The 18,776-nt window shown below is 43.9% G+C and overlaps 1 protein-coding gene and 1 long non-coding RNA gene across 7 annotated transcripts in view; one reads left to right on the top strand and one right to left on the bottom strand.

The window, feature by feature from the left end:
• LOC308053598 (uncharacterized protein) overlaps positions 1–18,776 on the bottom strand; it is a gene marked incomplete at its 5' end in the record, with an annotated part of 167,067 nt that overhangs the window by 77,846 nt on the left and 70,445 nt on the right. For 5 of the 6 annotated variants that reach the window (XR_013923680.1, XR_013923681.1, XR_013923682.1 and 2 more), the window contains one exon: positions 6,649–18,776. This exon is cut by the window's right edge and continues 20,102 nt beyond it. The exons of the other annotated variant lie outside the window; for it this stretch is intronic. Of the gene's footprint in view, positions 1–6,648 lie in introns of those variants that run through there. 6 annotated transcript variants of the gene reach the window in all.
• The window catches only part of LOC308053601, a 158,272-nt gene that overhangs the window by 117,256 nt on the left and 22,240 nt on the right, over positions 1–18,776 (top strand). The window lies entirely within an intron of this gene.

The raw sequence follows: 18,776 nt of genomic DNA, 5'->3' as shown, positions 1-18,776 counted from the left end.
AGCTCAGCCTTGTCTCATTGGGTGGATACATGCACTCCCTCTGCACCCACCTGATCTCTGTGACCTGCTGATGCAGTAATCAAGTTGTCATTGGCAACAACCCATGTTGGCCTGAAAGCCACAGATTAGCTTCTGAGAAAGCCTGATGTAACTTTTCATTCTCATTACCAAGTCTAGAGGGAAGACACCCCCCATATACCTCCTCCCTTCCTTCGGTTCAAGGATTTAAATTTCCACGTAGTAGGTGGTGGTGGTAGACATGATACACATGCTTGAATGGACAAGTTTAGATGTGAGCCAGGGAAGAGCTGGTCTCCTCGCCAGGATGCCTCATCCTTATTTTCATGTTGAGATTGTGCATACGCACAGCTCCGACTTTTCAGAGATGCTGAACCAATGGGAGCTGTAAAACCTCAGCTTGCATTTCAGCCCATGTACACTTTGGTTGCCACTGAATATTGCGTCAAAAAATATTTAATGATAGGCAGAAATAGAATACCCTTTCTGTGATATGAGCAATGTATTCTCAAGAGCTCAGATCTGCTACCTTTGCTTAAACTAAACAGTACATTATGTAATGTTATGTTAATGTTATCAAAGGCTGAATACTGATTTTTGCCAAACTGGTTTATGTCCATTTTTTGTCTGCTGGCTTCAGGGAAGGCAATCTGGATTTATCCCATTGATTGGGAGTTTCAGGCAGTCATGGCTTCACACTTCCAAAGCCATTACATTTAATCTCATCAATATGAACTGAACATGCAAGCAATATAGGAACACTAACAAATGGAGAAAGTCTGCCCTGAAAGTCCAGCAAGACCTGCCCTTATCAGCCCAGGACATATAAATCAGCTTCTTTTCCAGCTTATTTGACCTTGGCCAATGGCTTTATGCCTCAGTTTGCTCTGCTTCCAAAAATGTGTCCAGTTCCTCTCTTGATGCATGGCTAAGGTTCTCTTCTATTGCTGACTCTGTCAACTGGGTAGTATCCCAGCCCCTCCTAATTGTGTAATTCTGCCTCAGTATAAATATATTATTCCCCTTTTGCTTTCAAATTAGTTACCTCAGAAACAGCACTGGCTCTGGGAGGTCCCTTTAGCTTTCTGATTTCTGTGTGTCTTTCCTAGTGGAGCTCTAACTTTTTACTAATTTATACCTCCCTTCCACTCCCCACCATCACATGTGCAGCTGCTGCTGGAGTCCACAAGTCACACATGCAAGAGGGAAGGAAGTTGCTTTTTAAAGTGAAAAACTCAGAGCTCAGTTCAGTGAGTGGTGCCAACACTGAGAGAAGCTGCAGGGATGCCTATGGCTCAGCCTCATAGGTTGGTGCATGCTGTGGGTGCGCGGCATCTGTGAGCTCCAGCAGCTCATACCCCTGCTATGGTTGAGGTTTGGGATTGGAAATGTGTCAGGGGCTCTGCCACTGCTGTCACGTTTGTTCTTTGGTGGCACTTGACAGCTCCAAGCTGGAGCTCAGAAATGGCCAAAGCACATTTGATGGAAATAGCAGGAGGGTGAGGAACCAGAGACAAGGGTCTGTGACCAAAGGGATTTCTGAGACAGGCTGCTGGCATTGACACTGTAATGACAGCTTGTATGAGCTAGGCTGGTCTAGGGGTGTGAATGTTTCAGTATAAAGCTCTTAAAGGGACTAATTACCATTAAACCAGCCAAATTGTTGAAAATTAAATCCATGTGCTGTGTATAGTGATGTTACCTCCATACGGAGATAACCTATGTCATGCTGAGTCTCAGGTCTGCTGTGAATGGGACACGATGCTGCCGTATAGTCTCCACATGTGCATGGCAGGGGGGAGGGCAGAGCAATGCATTCCTCCTGGTGTTTATTCTTGCATAGGAAGCGTGAGAAGATGCTATGATTAGTACTAATGTGTTTTAAATGGAGCCCAGTGTACCTTAGGTGATCAGTGCACATATTCCAGCACAGTGGGCTGTACAGAGTAGATGGTATCATGTAGAGTGCAATTATGCAGATGTGTAGTGTTTCCATAACGTATTGCTGTTCTAGAAGACATTGAATAAATCTCTGGGTTTGCTGCAAAAATGTCCATTTTTGCTGTCACTGCCAGCTTGCCAGACTGTTTCGTCATCTGCTCAAAGCTTGTTAGGGCTTTGGAGTGCTGTGCAGGAAAATCTCTTGGTGAGATGTATGTTGTGAATTACAGCCCTGACAGCTATCAGAGGGTGCATGCTGAGGTGTAGCATTAATATTTATTTTGGAACAGATGTCTTGGCTATTAGCCAGGGCACAACCTTGTTGTGTTAGATGTTGGGGGGGAGGGCGTGTCTAAGTGGTCCCTGCCCCTAAAGACACACAGTCTCTGTATGGCAACTATTAAAAATATTTAATACCATTTTAAACACATGAATTATTTAAAGGAATAAGTAGAAAAAAGTGTGTGTGGAGGGTAATACTGTAATAACATTTTTCTCCTAAACAGAGTGAAGCATTTCCAACCAGTGGCTGATTTACATATTTATATTAGTGGGATTTTAAGTATCCTCTCTTATTCCAACTTTTAACACAAACAAACCTTAGCTATCAAATAATCTTATTTTGCTTACATACTGATAAACATGTTAAGTAAGAATTCTTAAAACACTTTCCTGCTGTATGGAGACATGGGGATGTAGCAACATCGTATTTAAAAATATTATTTTCTCTTCCTGGCAATATTTCTAATTCCAATGGAGCATGACAACATCTTCTGCTTTGATAATGTCATGCATGCATGTGCCTGCTATTAGTTGCAGGACAATGACTTCACACCAGACACAAATGGGCAACAACTGGCAAAGCCAAAATAAGACTCTGTTTATGTTGATAATAGCTTTCCTCTGTGCTTTGTGTGCTTCTTCTGGCAGAGGAGCTAATTCCAGCTTTGGACCAGTTTGCAGCTGATCATCCACTCGGGTTGGCTTCAAAGTCATGGTGTGCCACAGGCTTAGAATATGTATGGATTCTCCCAGTGCCATTTGCAGACATGAGCAATAGCTGGCTTGGCAGAGAGAGGTTCAGCACTCCAGAAGTGCTGTGATAGCTCCTGTGCCAAGTCCTTGTGATGAGCATCCAAGGGTTAAGCTACACGGTTTGCTATATCCTCTCTTTTCTTTGTGTGTGCAGCAAGATGAAGCTTGCCTCACTATTTGATTTTCTAAATTAAAGATACCTTCTGGCAGGGCACAACTCAGGAGCTTGCAAGAACACCACTTGAAATGATACACAGTTACTGGCTGTGAGAAGCCAAAGACTGATGGGCATTAAAACGTGCGCCCTGCAGATATGTGGACATGATCTCCACACCTCAATAGCAGCACAAAGGAACGTGGAGGTGCTTACAAGAACCCTGCCCAGACTGTACCATTTCTATGAGCAACAGATTTTAACCTTTGGAATTAGAGGCCAGACAAGAAATTAACTCTTTATAATGAGTATCTGTGGAGCATGTGGATGGGAAAAAAAATTTTCCCAGAGCCTATGATGCTTAATCCTTCACTCTGATTACTGGTGAGAAGAGAGTGAGAAAAATCATATGACCTTCCCTGACCTCCTCCCTTTCCACCAGGAATAAGGGATGAGAGGAATAACAGCCTCCCTTTGATTCACCAGATTAGTTCATCTTCTCCAGAAGAAGGAAAGTGCCATTTGAAAGCTCTGGTAGTTTCTTCCACAGGCAGAGCAGCAGTGGGCTCTGTGTGTCAACACTGATGACAATTCAACAGAAAGCATAGAGAGCAGAGGCTTGACTCATCACCATGGGTGCAAGAGCTGTTCTTTGAACCCACTGCACTCATGGGAACAGCTTTCTTGGAGAGGTGATTCATCGCTGGGGAAGTCCAGGTTGAAGTATGGACACCGCCTTCCCAAAAGGGACAGCTGTGATCTCTTACATGGACTCCTCCCCTGACTGTCGTAGTACTGAAAATGACTTGCTGCTTCTGGGAATGAGCTACGTGGTGCAGATCTCAGGGACTCATCTCCTCACTGTCAGTTCTGAATTACTAAGACTGGGCTGCTACATGTAGTGTCCCCTCAGAATGGGGTCTCTGCCAATAGGGGCTTGCAGACAGTTTAATGGGTCTTTCTCAGAAGCCAAAAAAAGATTGCATGGGCATTTCTGGAAAGACCTAGGGCTTTTGTCTTTTTCACATTTCACGGAAATACGATGTACATTTAATCCACCTAGTTCAGGAGTGTCATGCACTCTATGGCCTAACTTTGGTTACACAGGCTAACAGCATCAGAAAATTGATCCATCACTTCTCATCAACAGTTCTGCTACAAAATCAAAAATTTTGGAGAAATTCTGATGATTCACTGAGATTTTTTTGGGGGGAGCACAAGTGAACCTCAGAAATGGGCATCAGCCCTGAGCAGAGAACCACAAAAATGGATGGTCAGAAAGAACCAGTGAGGGTGGGAAAGATGGAACAATATGTGTATCCTGGGACCAAAACGTTTTGAGAGTTTGTGGCATGGAAGAGTCAACTTTCAAGTGGTGGACAGTCCCAGTAGGTGACTTTGAGCTTTAGGCATCTTCTTCATCAGTTGTGGTGAAGTTTGAAGGATGGGAAAGAAAGGAGGAGCATGTAAGACTAAGGGTGAAACATTGAAATGAATGGGCATGAAGAGGGTGAAGAGTATCTGGAGGGCAAATGAATAAGAGATCGGAAAGAATAACTCTTGAGAGAGCACAAGGATTAGGGGAAGCACAAGGACTGTTGAAGGATGCAACCCAGGGCAGCTTACAGGGCTCTAAGTACATAAAAACATACTTGGCTCCAGAAATTTCTAATTTGGAGATGGTTGGCGGCTGGGAGAGCACTCAGGGGAAATATTGTATGTGCTTACCCTGTGCTCATACTTTTCCCCAGGCATTTTGCTTTTGCCCACTGTTGGAGATGAGAGCTAGATGGACCTTTGGCCTGGCCCAGTGTGGCTGCTCTTGTGTTCTTGTGCTCTCGTGTTGTGAAAGACTTGGAGTCCTTGTGGTAAGTCTTGCGTTCTTTAGCACAGGCTGCAGGACAAACTGCGCTTATCACAGCGCCATTGCTGAGTCAGGCACAGAAGGGATCTTGCTGACATTCTTCATTGCTTTTGTGCATGACATGCTGAACATACTGTGAGGAGAAGACTCTGTTTCCCAAAAACAACTGGGCTCATCACCAAGGTGACTCTTACATAGGTACGGCAAATTGCTGCTAGTGTTCCTGTCTCCTGCAGCTGGGCTACCCGAGCTCCAGGGTACGGAAGGGTGGCAGCAGCAGCTTTCTGTCTGTTTTGGTTTAGTTGCTGGGGCTGCCTGGGGAGCCTCTCCTTGGGCATTCCCCTCACCTCTGGCCCACTGTGGCCCAGTAGCCTCCATGCTTCGCCGTCATCCACAAAGTGATTGTGAGGTTGCTTTTGTTCTCTGAGGGGATGGAGGCGTTGGTAGATTCCGGCATTCCTATCTCTTTGCTAGTATCTCAGCAGCTGGTGACAGGAGAGCTTTCTGAGCCTCTCCTCTGGACCCTTTGGCTGCCTCACTCCTCCCCCACTTCTTTGGCTTGGTACTCCCAACTCTCTGGAGGTTGTAATTATCTCCCATGAATAGTACTGTTTTGTCTATCAGGGATGACATTACCAGGAGGGGTCTCCATTTTTCCAAGAATACTGTGGCACTTTTAAAAAGTAAGTGTCTCCCAAGGAGGGGAAGGTACCGTTAGAATCTCCTGATAGCACCACTCACCTTCCTTTATTTCTGTTTTTCCTTGTTTATTCATTCCCATGGTGAGAATGACAATATTTCTATCTATTAACAGTTAGGAAGAAGGGGAATCTGCTTCCAGAGTAAATGGGAGGATGAGGAGGGTCAGAACAGTGTTTATACACATATGCATATACAGTATTTTCTCGCTTGGTGTATGTATACATATGCATGTGTATCAACAGTACATTTTTTCTAAGGTCAGTGTTTTTCTCTACAAAGCCCAGACCCCACTTAAGGGAGAAACAAGCCTTGCCAATAACTGGATTCAATTTATAAGAAACTAGGTGGAAATAATGATGAGGAAATGAGAAAAATAAGCTTTTGATGAAATAATTAATGACTAGTTGTGACACAATCTCACAGCAGCAATCCAAGGCTCAGGGAGATCAGAGGAGCCCATCCGCTGCCAGACAATGCTTACCATGCAAAGCCAAGTAGCCTCCTGTTTGCAATTTAAAATCATAACCGTATACATGAACTGCAGTTGGTGGCGGCTTGTTTGTTTTACGTTCTCTCTTAACAAAGTAACAGCACTCCCTTCGTGTTGCATCTGAAGGAGGAACAGAGGAGTTCCAAGCAGTTATGTAGCGTGTAAGACAGGTCCAGCTCTAGAGCAGCTAAAGTCAGGAAACGAATGTTTCAACATGTGTGAATTATTCTACTGCCACCAAACCGAACAGAGCTCTGCTACTCGCAGATCTGGTCCAAAAGACTGAAACCAGTGATTCTTAACTGGGGGTGTCTGGGGAAGGGAGGGACTTCTGAAGAATCTGCAAACAGTGCAAAGGAAAAGTGAACCTATTGTCAGCAGGCTTGCATTTGCTATCACTGAGACCTCACCCCCATCGGCAATATTTTTATGAACCCACAAGTGGACAAAGTTGAAAAACACTTGGCCCCAAATTTTTTTTTCAGAAGGCTCAATTCTGCTCTCAGAGCCTATGTTCCTCACATCCACCACGCACAGCAGCGGGTGAGTCTGTGGAAGTGGGTTGGTTCAGCTCAGCAGTCACTTTTGAAGGTAACCTCCCTATTGTCCCCACTCACGCGATTCTGCTTGCACTGCAGCATGGTCTCAGCTGTGCAAACTCAATTGCTGTCTGAAAGAAAACGGACAGAGGCAGGAGTGCACCAAATGGGCTTCAACTGCTAGTGGGGGTGTTCAGTCCACATACCCAGGCAGCAGCTAGTCTGAAACCCCTGGAATCACTGTGATACAGAGACAGGGATGACCACACCATATATTTCACAGCACAATCTGTCATTACCTGTCAGTGCCAGCAGACCCACTGCCATTATCCATCGCTCTGCTTCTGAGTCAAAAGGCAGGCTGAATGCAAAGGTGCAGAACCATTGTCTCCCTGCTTGGCTTTGGGGTTAGGTCCTTTCACTGGGTTGCTCCGCACATCTACTGTCCGAAGCAGTTTAGTGGGGGAAGGCATGATGGGAGACAGTCCACTCCTAATCGCTTCCAGAGGTCCTGTTTCCAGCTTGGTCAGGGCACTGCTGAGTCATTTTCATGCAGAATGAGTTATGGCTGTGTTTAAAATCTCTTTATTACCCTTCAGTAATCCAGAGCTCAATCTTGCATTTTTAATGTTGCTCTTCTAAAGGGCAGATTTATATGTAAAACACTTTACACTTTGGTTTCCTTCTAAATAATAACTAACGTTATTCTTCTGAGTGCTTTATGACATTAGCTAACTAGTCCTGACAACACCCTGGTTTTCCATATGCACGGCAGAAAGCTTGGATGAGCTTCTTAAGTCTGGTGTTTTCAATTCTCATGATTTTATTGTGAGTCTGGGGTGGGCTTTTTCTTCAAGTCTCAGCTCCTGGAAGCACATGATCACATGACTCTCTCACTTTTCATTTTTTTTAACAATAAATTTTTAATTCTCCCAGTTGCAGGGAAAATGTGTTCCAAATGCACTGCAAGGCTCAGAAACCAGATGCCAAACAACAAGAAGCCAAACCATGTTGCCATTTTTAAATCTCTGAAGTTTTAAGGCAATCTAAGCATGCTCTGGGTCTTCACCCATGTTTTCTGAGTGTGGAGGGGCTTGGCAGTGAGTAAAGCTTCACATTACAAAGAGGCAAAGGCAAATAAAGTCTTCAAGGATGCTAATATTCTCCATCTCCCCTCTTTTTCTTGCTTGTTTCTGATTTTTGTCCTGCATGTGCTTTGCTTTCCACATTGTGAGTAGTCACGTTCCTCACAGTGGTAAAGAAAAGCACACAAATAAATCTTTGCTGGAACAGAGCAAATTTTAAATCAAATCAAAACTTTACAAACAAATATGATCAGGGTTTTAAACTCTTCCATCTGTTACTCTGTGTTTGTAGAGTGCAATGTGCAGCAGGCCAGGGCATACAGTTCGTGACTCTCAAGACTACTGTAACACAACAACCATTACTGCTGCTGATGCTGCTACTACTAATAATAAAATACAATCATTAATTGTTAAGTAGAATTTGTAATTGTGATCATCGGCTTAGAAAGGTGCAAGAAAGTCTGCAGTAGGCTTTTCTTGCACCGTGGCACTGCAAATGAGCTATTTCCACATTGTAACGGAGCTAGACAACAAAAAGTGATCAATGTACTGATTTTGTCTCACAGATTTTGTGGGGTTTCTACTTCCTTATTGGTTTTATACTGACCCATTTAATTTCTCCCATTATTTCCTGCTGATATGGTCACAGATCAGAGACTGTAGCTGACTGACTATGGAACAGCAGTTTAGATTTGTCTCACTAGATTTTTAGTCCTGTATAATACTTGCTGCTCTAAAGGTGCTATTCCTATTTCATTTATATATTCTGCATGGGAATCTAATTCTATTTTAATTACGCTACACATGTATTTATTCTTTAGCTATTAGAAAATCTCTTGTTAGACTTTAAAGTCCAGAGCTTCCCTGAAGGAAATATTTCCCAGCCTGCTAGATCTTAGTGATACAAGATTGTCTTGATATTTATTATAAAGCATACTTTTCTTCATTTTCTCCCATGGCTTCCAGACAAATATTTCTGTGGCTCCCTGAGCAAGTCCCTTGTCCCTCCAAGTTGGATAGTTGCCTCCCTCTCACTTCTGCTCAGTTGAACAATATCTTCTTCTCCTTTAAGGATTTTAATTATGCTTGCTGGTTTTTGAACCATTCTTCTTATTTGCTCACATGTTTACAGGCTGAGTAGAAAAAGAAGTATTCTAGGTAGAATCAAAAGAAGCAGTGGTTTCAGTCTTGTGGTGCAGTTAATATATTACCGCACCTTCACATGTCAGACTGCCAGCAGAAGCCACGGAGGAGCTCTCCGTGCCAGCCACATGGAGCTCTGCCATAATCAGTCTGTTGTAAGAGCTGATGGGAGGGCCAATTGCTTGTTTCAAGTGTTGACCACAAACTCATTTAGACAGGTTTTGTCTAGGAGTCTAGAGATTCCTGTATTGCAATCTTCCTGGGACCAATTCTCTGCCCACTTCCCTTAGAATAAATCTGCATGAGTAAGGTTGCTTTAATTTTGCAGAACTTTATTTTGGTTTCAGTTCAGAGTGCTCAAAGGCAGACAACCCTGGTTTACATTTGCTGTTGTCAAAGGCAGCCCATGCTATGGGCAGAGCACAGTGAGACGAGCGTGGAGTGCATCTGACAGTCCCCTTCAGAAATGCTGGCAGAGAGCAGAAACGTAAGAGTGTCATGGTTTAACCCTAGCCAGCAACCTAGTACCATGCAGCCACTCACTCACTCCCCTCCCTTCCCGGTGGGCTGGGGAGGAGAATCAGGAAAAGGTAAAACCCGCAGGTTGAGATAAGAACAGTTTAATAATTTAAATGAAGTAATAATAATAGTAACAATAACAATTGTAATGAAGAGGAGAGGGAGAGAGAGGAATGAAACCCAAGGGAAAAAAACCCAAGTGTTGCACGATATAATTGCTCACTACCCACTGACCAATGTCCAGACAGTCCCTGAGCAGCCATCGGCCGCACCCAGCCAACTCCCCCCAGTTTATAACCTGAGCACGATGTTCTATGGTATGGAATATCCCCTTGGCTAGTTTGGGTCAGCTGTCCTGGCTCTGCTCCCTCCCGGCTTCTTGTGCACTTGCTTACCAGTAGAGCATGGGAAACTTGAAAAAGTCCTTAATTTAGAGTAAGCGCTACTTAGCAACACCTAAAACGTCAGTGTGTTATCAACATTATTCTCATACTAAATCCAAAACACAGCACTGACCCAGCTACTAAGAAGAAAAATAATTCTATCCCAACCACGACCAGGACAGAGAACAACCATAGCATCCTAAGGGAACTTTTCCAAACACAGGAGAAGCAGCATACTGGGAAGAGAAGAGCCTTAATATAAAAGTAAAAATTAATGGATTATGCTAAAATGGCTGTACTGAAATTTCACACTGAGGAAAATGATCAAGACTCCAGTTGATGAATTTGCTGATATCAAACAAGTGAATTACTGTCAAGCACATGTGAACTACCAATGGGTCCTTCCCAGCAGGGAGCTGAGACACCACTAGACCCTTTCCTCTCCACTTCCAACAGTAGCAGCTCCCCTTCCAAAAGAGAAGGAGTTGCTGTTAATCTGAGCTGCTGTGGCTTTGGTGTGGCTACCTGGTGGCAGTGTGACAGGGTGCCTTGGCAGTGCCTTTGCATAGTCAACCTCTGAGCGGGAAGCAGGCTAACATGTTTCTTGGACAATACAAGGCAAGGAGGGAGTAAATTTGAATAGGGACTGTTTAATATTAAAATTAGGTATCTCATCAGATGGGCTTTTTTTTTGCATGCATTCTAGCATAGAAGGAAAGATGGGATACTAAGTCAAAAGGCTGTGATTACATCATACGGGCTGCTGTCAAATTTATGAACCAATGGATACATGTTGATATGCATCAGATGACTGACTGCTCATTTTTACATTCATATATTCAGTAAGGGGTACGCAGATCGAAAGACCAGTGGATAGGAATGTTCTTCTCCAGACCCGGACAAGCTTTGAGTCGTTCAAGAATGAAATACAAGGGGGAAGGCTCAGCTGGAGACAGGGCTGGTATTTAGCTGCCTGTATTTTGGCAGCTTCCTAACTTTAGGCCTCAGTTGCCTATATAAAATGGGGCATAATGGCATTTCTGTACCTCACAGGGTTTCTAAAGAGAACTACATTAAGGGGTGTGAGATGCACAGGCAGGCTAGTAAAGGAAGTGGTTTGTATATATGTGGTAAACAGCTAAATCAATAGGATAATGATTCCAGAAAACATCTTTCTGAACTGAGACATAGGAAAGGGACACATACAGTACTGATTCAACTGTCTGTGCTCCTCTGTCATTCCTTGATAGATTTACCATGCAGTTTTGGTTTTTCCTCTCCAGTCCTTCAGAGAGTGATTCCTGTTGTGATGATTTAACACACACCTTACAATATAGCAACCAAGACAGTGGATTGAAAGATTTATGTTGCTGATTCTGCAACAAATGCATCAAGTGCCAAATGTGCTTTCAGTAATTTGCTGTATTATGCTGAGATAGTTGGTCAAAGGCATCTTAGTGAAAGACAAGGACAGCTTGGAGTCATACCTGGATGTGAGTTTGATCCACTGTTTTATACAATTTTATTTACTGTGGAGGCTGTTTGTTTCGCTTAGAGCTTTACTCCTCCAACAGCTATTGAAGCAGCTTAAATAAGCTGCACTCCGGTATTTGGACATTGACCTGCTTTTTACTTGTTTGTTTAGTGAAACTGCCACATAACTGACCCAGCAGAGTCAGGAGTTATAAACAAACTTTGACTGCAGAGTGTGTGTTTAGTTTAGCTTTCACCTTGACACAAAGCCTTTGCTTTCTGGAGGAGCAGAGACACTCTCCATAGTGCCTCAGCACAGTGCACAAGTCCCTTCCAGTAAAACACAACTAGAAACAGGCAGAAAAAAACCCTATGGCATGCAGGACTTTTTTTTTTTTTTTTTTTTTTTTTAATAGAGTGTGTGATTAACTTACAATCTATTTATGTTAATTCATTTCAGTATTAGGCTTCTTCATACCTTTATGGTATATAAAGCTGCTGTGAACAGATTGGCCTATGATCTCATTTATGTCACTGTAAATCCAGTGTAACTCACTTTGCACAACAAACAGCACTTGCAGAGGTTTCCATCAGCATCCTAATAATTAATTTGTCCTACGGTAGGTTTTTGTTCTTTACACATGAAAGTGCAAGTCATCTTGTTTGTAACGTGATTTTTTTGAGGTGGCATTATTTGCTAAGGCTGTAGGTACATAAATCCATCTAAATATTCTAGAATATAAATTCTGCCCTAGTGAATATTTTAATCTGAACAGACGCCTACATTGAAAATGTAATATAAAGCTTATAATCTCTAGTTTATACTATTAAAGCAGTTGAACTGAAGTTGGACAAGAAGATAGTTATGGTATCAATTCTGTGGTCTATGGCAAATAAGTGGCAACTGTAACTGAGTGACTAATAGCAATACCACGAAATGACCACCATCAGCTGTACAAAGTTAGCAATGCCTTTCAGAAATAAGCCTTTCAGGAACTTGTGGAAGCTTCTTGTGACTCGGAGGAGCTTTCAGCGGTGAGATAGATGTCTGCTTGGACAAATAGACAAATCTTTGAAACTATATGTTTGCACCAGTAAATTAATTCAGAAACATTTTTCCTAAAGGGATTCCCTGCAGGGGAGCTATTATACATGTTCTAGCCTGAAACTTGAGCTGGCCAGAGAATGGAAACTGTGTTTCACAGGCGATCTTGAGATTTTGAAATTTGTTTTCATTCCAATTCAGAACAAAACCTCAAAATGTTGAAATTCTCCACAAAGGAAAATTCCACAAAAATAAATAGTTTTGGCTTCTTTAGATCATTATAATTTTTAAAAATGCATATACTATATAAAATAAAAAATTGAATGTTAATCAAAAAATTGTTGGCATTTTTTCCTCAAAAAAAGTTGGTAAAAATAATAGTTTTGCAAAGTATTTTGATTGTGACAGAATGACATTTTTGAAGGAAAGCTACTCCATTAAATAATTTTCCATCTGAAGTTCATTAGAGTTCCTATTGCCATGTTATCCAGACCTTTTACTTTAATGCAAACCCTCTACAAATAGTCTAGCACCAGAACCATGGTCTATAATGCTGCTGCTTGTGGGCTTCTTATTGCATGGTGGTGCTATGGCAAGACCTAGAAGGGCCACACAGATGTCTCTCTCTCCTTGGCAAGGTGTGAACAGGAAGAAAAGAGCACTCCCTGAAGAGAGCTTTCATGGTGTAAGAGAATTGGCTTGAAGTTGCTCTTGCTGCCACCAAGCTCCCTGACACAAGAAGTCCTCTCCCTCGCAGGGGAGCAAGCAAACAAACCAGCAATTGGCATCAACACTGACTCCTTCCATTGAAAGGAAATGATCCACGTGAGGAAATGTGCTCCTTCTCTGTCACTAACAGGGCAAAGTCCTTGGTGAACAGAGTCTAGGACACTTCAACAAATAGCAGTGTCAACAGCCTGTATCCCAGAGCTCAAAAGAGACAGTGGTGACGTGCTTTCAATGTCTGTGCTGAATTTTGGAAGACTTGTGCTGTTCCAGGGTTATCTGAACAGAATAACGTTCTGTACATTCATTTTTCATCCATGTCCAAGTATGAACTATTTGACACCATGAACAGATGGAGGATGTATCTCTAACTGAAGATGACCCAAAGAGGAGCTTTAGATAACACAATACATTGGCCATACTGTATTGCATCAGTGCAGCAGCAAGGCAGAGAGAAGCAATGAGGATTGCACTGTATTGAGTGCAAACACAGTGAAGGCAAATACCCACCTGTACTGACTGCTCTCCCATTCTTCCTTAGGAGCCTGGACAAAATGGATGGAGCTAAAAGACTTTACAGCTACCGATGCCTCTTTGCTTCTGATAAGCAAAATATATTTGGTGTGTGTCATGGCAAAGACGGTGGCAGGTGATGAGGTTATGGGATGACAAACCTGGTCACACAGGTCTAGTGAGATTCTTGCCCTGCATGCTGTGCTCAAGGAGGAGAGGCAGCATTTGGGTCCCTATTGTATGTACACAAAGCCAGTGTGTTGTCTGCAAGTGGGATGTTTGGGCTTGGAGTGTAATTCTGGAATATGTTTTTCTCCTTGGGATATTTCTGAACTGCAGTCAGCGTGCTCCCCACTAGAAAGTGACATGTAGGAGCCACCCTCTCTTGTTGAAAACTTGGTAAAACGTCTGCACAGTATTATGGTCACCAAACTATGTCTAAACCTAATTGATTGCATGTGGGATTGATTGCTTTAATATAAAGAACTCAATGCACTGAAGACCTGCCAGAGGTTTTGCAAAGATCAAAGAAGGTCAGATAAAAGGCCAGATGTAGCTTTAGTGAGAGCAATTGTGAATGCAGCACTTTAGTGGAAGGGCTTCTGCCAGCTCTGAGCTGTGGCTGTAATCTTTTGTGGGGTGCATGGAGCCAGGCCTCGACAGGGCCCGCACTTGACAGCCACGTCCACCCTCTCATGGAAACATTATAGTCCACCCAGCTGCATGGCTTCATCTTCACTGGAGTCAATAGTTCTGTGTAAAGAGCTCAAAATGTTTCAGTCCTCCTGAGAAATTTAAAAATCAAATGTCTTAAACAGTTGTCAGAAACTCCATAGAAGCATCAGGAAAGAGGCATCAATCTCCCTGGTAACACTGCCACCCTCCCATTTCCCCAAAGACTGTAACTACTGCAGAGCTGTTACCATCACTTTGTGCCCACAAACAACAGCCCCACTTGAAGGCCAGGAATTCACTGTATTGCAAAGAGAAGCCATTATAGTTCAAAAACAAGCCCCCAGAGCAGAGCCCTTGGGGCCCTGCAGAGGATCCTCACTTTGGAGGTCTTTGGAGACCTTTGGAGTCTACTAGCATGTAACTGCATGGTGCGGCTCCACAGTGCTGCTCCATCAGGTGTAGATCTGTTTGAGGAACAGACTCAGTAGAACCCTGATAGAATATTTACATTAATGTGAAATAGGCCAAAAAAATGCCATGAACTTATTTTTCCATCAGATAACTGTATCAGCTGTTCTATGTTGCTTTGTTGCTATCTCAAAGCATGTAAAACAGCTCTATTTGGTGTTCAAAAGCAGGGAGTGTCGCTCAGTCTGCAACAAGGATGGTTTCAGGGTTTCAGTGCAGAACTTCAGCAATCATGAAGGAAGATTAAAACCTCGGCCCCTGCTGGGGGCACAGCCAGGAGAAGCTGCCCTCTCTTCAGGGCTGCACATTACCCGGCCAAGGGCTTATTATACAAGATCCAATAAGAGGTTCAGTCTGTGCGATGAAAGATGCAAGACAGAGTTTATTCCACAACACAAGAGGTTGCCATTAGGCATACACAAGGCAAAGGATCCACCCTCACACTTGGCCTTGGTCTGCATTTAAATTTTTGCTGCCATAGCTACAATGGTCAGGAAAGAGAAACATAGTGCACCTCTAAGCAACGTAGCTCTGCTGGCAAGAAGCCTTGTGTAAATAGCCAAGTCTCCTTCTTTGTGTTGTGTGCCACACTAGCAGACTGGGGATGGTCACACAGGAGCCCTCTCCAGCATGGCTGGCTGAGCCTGTCTTTTCCAGGTTTGCACCTTCAAGTTTGCCAGGGTATCCCTAGCTGGGGCCAGGCAAGGAAGAGGGGCCCCACTGAAAACTGGAGTGGCACTGGGCACTCTTGTGAGGGAGCTTGTCTGCGTCTCTACTCCCACCTCATCATCTGTCACCAGCAATGCTGCAAGGAGGCAAGGGCAAGGTGCAAAAGCAGAATCTTGCCAGACATCAGGTTTGATCTGTACCAGATTTCTAAAGGCTTTTGGGGCTCTTTCCATCTGGACAAAGGGCCTTGTGCCTGGCCCTGGACAGTTTAGGGCTGGTCTTCCCTGATGGGCTCTGGATGAATTATCCTCTCCTATGACATGTACAAGGAATTCTTGAGATATGCCTAAACACAAGCCCTGTAATTATGGTGCGTGTGTTAGCAAATTAGACCAAACTGAGCCAAAGGGCCTTACCAAGGTATTAGATGACGCTGTGTTGCATGCTTGTTCTCTGCAGCTGCTTGGTTGGAGAGGACACTGCCACAAAGTGAAAAGCTTGGCAGCGTGCAGGGAGTGCAGCTGGCTCGTTGCAGGGTCTACATCCCTGCCCAAAGCCCCTTGAGGTCCAGGGAGATAAAGGTTGGATGGACTAAGGTTGTTTAAACACAAGCACCCCTGACTAAATTCATGAGCAGATTTAAAGCCTTTTATTCCCTCAAATAACACCGTGTATTTAGACACCTGTAAAAGGGATATGGCCACTCAGCACTTGCTAGCCTGCTGCGGCTCTTTAAGGGCCTGCCTGGACTCCTGGCAGAGGCCAGGACTGGTGCCAAACACTTCAGAAATTACTGTCTAGCTCCAATTCTGTTTGTTTTATCATCTTTGCAGAGCAAGCCATATAAAAGCTGCCTTCTGAAGGGCCCCATATTAAAAAGCACCAAACACTCCACGGTGCTAAGTGGTGACTCAAGCCAGTGTTATTTTTCCCCCATGAGACACTTGGGGAAGCCGAGGCAGTGTGGCTGGAGTGTTCCTGTGACCTGTGCTTGTGACTTGTTTCAACCTTCTCAGCACCGCGCAGAGATGCCAATGCCTCTGAAGTGCTGAAAAGCCCATTATGAACAGAAGCCATGAATTTGTCAGCTCTTTTTTAAATTAGCATTTCATTAATTAGTACTAGTTTAGCAAATTAGTGCCGTGATTAGCTTGATTAAGACTAGAATGGAGGGGAAGGTGTGGAATATTGAGGGGTCTGTTCCAGTTTAAGCAGAGCTGAGGAGCTGCTGTCCTGCAGGGAAGGAGGATGCAGCTCAGTGGCTCCCATTGGGGCTGGCCGGGACAGGTGGGCAGGCTGCTGCAGTCTCTGCAGAAAGTAGCCGCTCTCATCAAACCCCCAAAGGCACCGTATTTCAGGCTGCCAGCCCTTTGCTGCAAGCAGGGAGGTCATGATGGATTGGTGTTTGTATAGAGCATGTTGAAGAGTCTGTCAGAAACCTTTTGGAGAGGAAGAGACTCTTGCATTTTATGGTGGGGCTAGGGGAGCCTGAGCCACTATCATGGAGCTTTTGATTGTGGTGTCCCCTTGCAAACAAGTAGTGTGCAAGAAAGACATCTTCAGAGACTGTTATGGCAGCTGTGGAGTGTCCCAGCAGCATTCCTCACCCCCAGCTTCTTACCGGCTGCCATCAAAATCCCTGCACCCAGCCTGACTGTGCCCTTGACATGATCCCCAGGATTCCCTCTAACTCCCAGGGTAGAGATTTAAGTACAATAAGTAATTTTGCAATGGTGTCTTTCCACGTGGTGCTGCCTGAGTAGAAAAGAGGGTGAAATGTCTGCATAGGAGTTTGGATACATCTGCTCCAAAATTTGGCAATGGAAACCTGCCTCTGCAGCTGGGGTGCTCAGGCCACCAAGCAAGGGAGCTGAGCGCTGAGCTGGCACCCTGGTACTGCTGCCTGTAGGGTGGCCCAGGCCACTCCAAGAGATCCAGCTCCTCCAGTGCCACTGAACCACACCAGCTTCCCCTGAGCGAATTTTCCCGTTCTCATCACAAAATATTATCACAACGAAGAGCTGTTCAGTTGATGCTGCATGTCTCTTGTGGACTGCTGCAAAGTCCAGTTAAACTAAGAAATTGCTAGCTGAAGTAGTGGTCCAGAGGAAGCAATTATGTATCTATTGTCTGATTGCTGCTTTTTTGCAGCAGAGATGATTCCTTGACATTAGGCCTATGGAGTCTGCCCATTAATAGTAGTCTTAAATGGTCAAGAGGTTACAGCAGTAAGGAATGTTAGTAAAAAATGTCTCTGCGGAGTTTAAACAACCAGTATTTTAGGCAGGGCTTGGTGGGTTACTGTCCTTGCACAAACAACTAGAATGTGAGAGTCTGGGCTGGGAAATACTTAAACTGTTTGGAAAAACTTGTTTTGTGCAGCTTGAGAGTGTCCCTGGAGGCTGTGGCCCAATGCCATGACTCCTGGTAAAGGCTGGGCTGCAGTAACAATGAAGCTTTTATGGGGAAGCTGGAGTACAATCAGAAACTTTTTGGTCCCAAGGGATTATGGGGAGGGGAGTTCCTGGGTTCAAGATGTCTGGCACATTATGCACATTTCCACCAGGATTTGGGGGTGTTCTATGGCATGCAAGGTATGCAAATTGCTAAATGTGTTTTCAGTTTTACTGTGTTGTGCTGTCTTTGTTGGTTGATCATTTTTTCTTCAATGTAGCCAGAAGACAAGATGGGTTCATAGCAAGAGAGGAGAAGTGTAGTTGTCTCACACGCAGTATTGGCCAATGAAGAGCTTGTATTTTTGATTTTCCAGCGTGGTCCTAACTGGGTGGCTGCAGGTTATTCACTGATTAAACTTCCTGTAGCTGGCTAAAAGGCATCTTTGATGGATCACTCCTTATGAAAATCATCAGAAGTGTGAGTGTAGAAATGATCTTGTTCTTGTTGTTATTACTTAACCTTAATCATTTGCATGCTGTATATAGCAGATGCTAGCAAGAGGTCTAGCAAGTTACCAAAGTGTCCGCTCAGTCAGTGTTACAGCATCAATTCAGTTTTTCTTCGAAAGCATCACACTGCTGCTAATTAATCTGAGAGCTTTGTTACAGGAGAGAAGGCATTTCCTATTAAACATAGACTTCTATTACTAGTGGTGTTAAGCACTAGAAAAACCAGGGCAGGATGGGCCCTACAAACCAAAGAAGGTAAGGGGCTGTTCCTGGGAGCTGAACCAGCCCTGCCACCATACATCTGTTCCAGCATCTGGTTTGGAAACATTAAATCTGATCCAATGCCCGTTGGAGTCAGTGCAAAAAATCCTGCAGATTTCAGTAGACTGTGGAAGGGACTATCCAGAGGCTGAGGAGCAGCTAACCCA

This window comes from Falco punctatus, assembly GCF_963210335.1.
Source record: "Falco punctatus genome assembly, chromosome: 14".
NCBI lineage: Eukaryota > Metazoa > Chordata > Aves > Falconiformes > Falconidae > Falco > Falco punctatus.
Note: the sequence above shows the minus strand (reverse complement) of the source record. Positions and strands in the feature narration are given on the sequence as shown.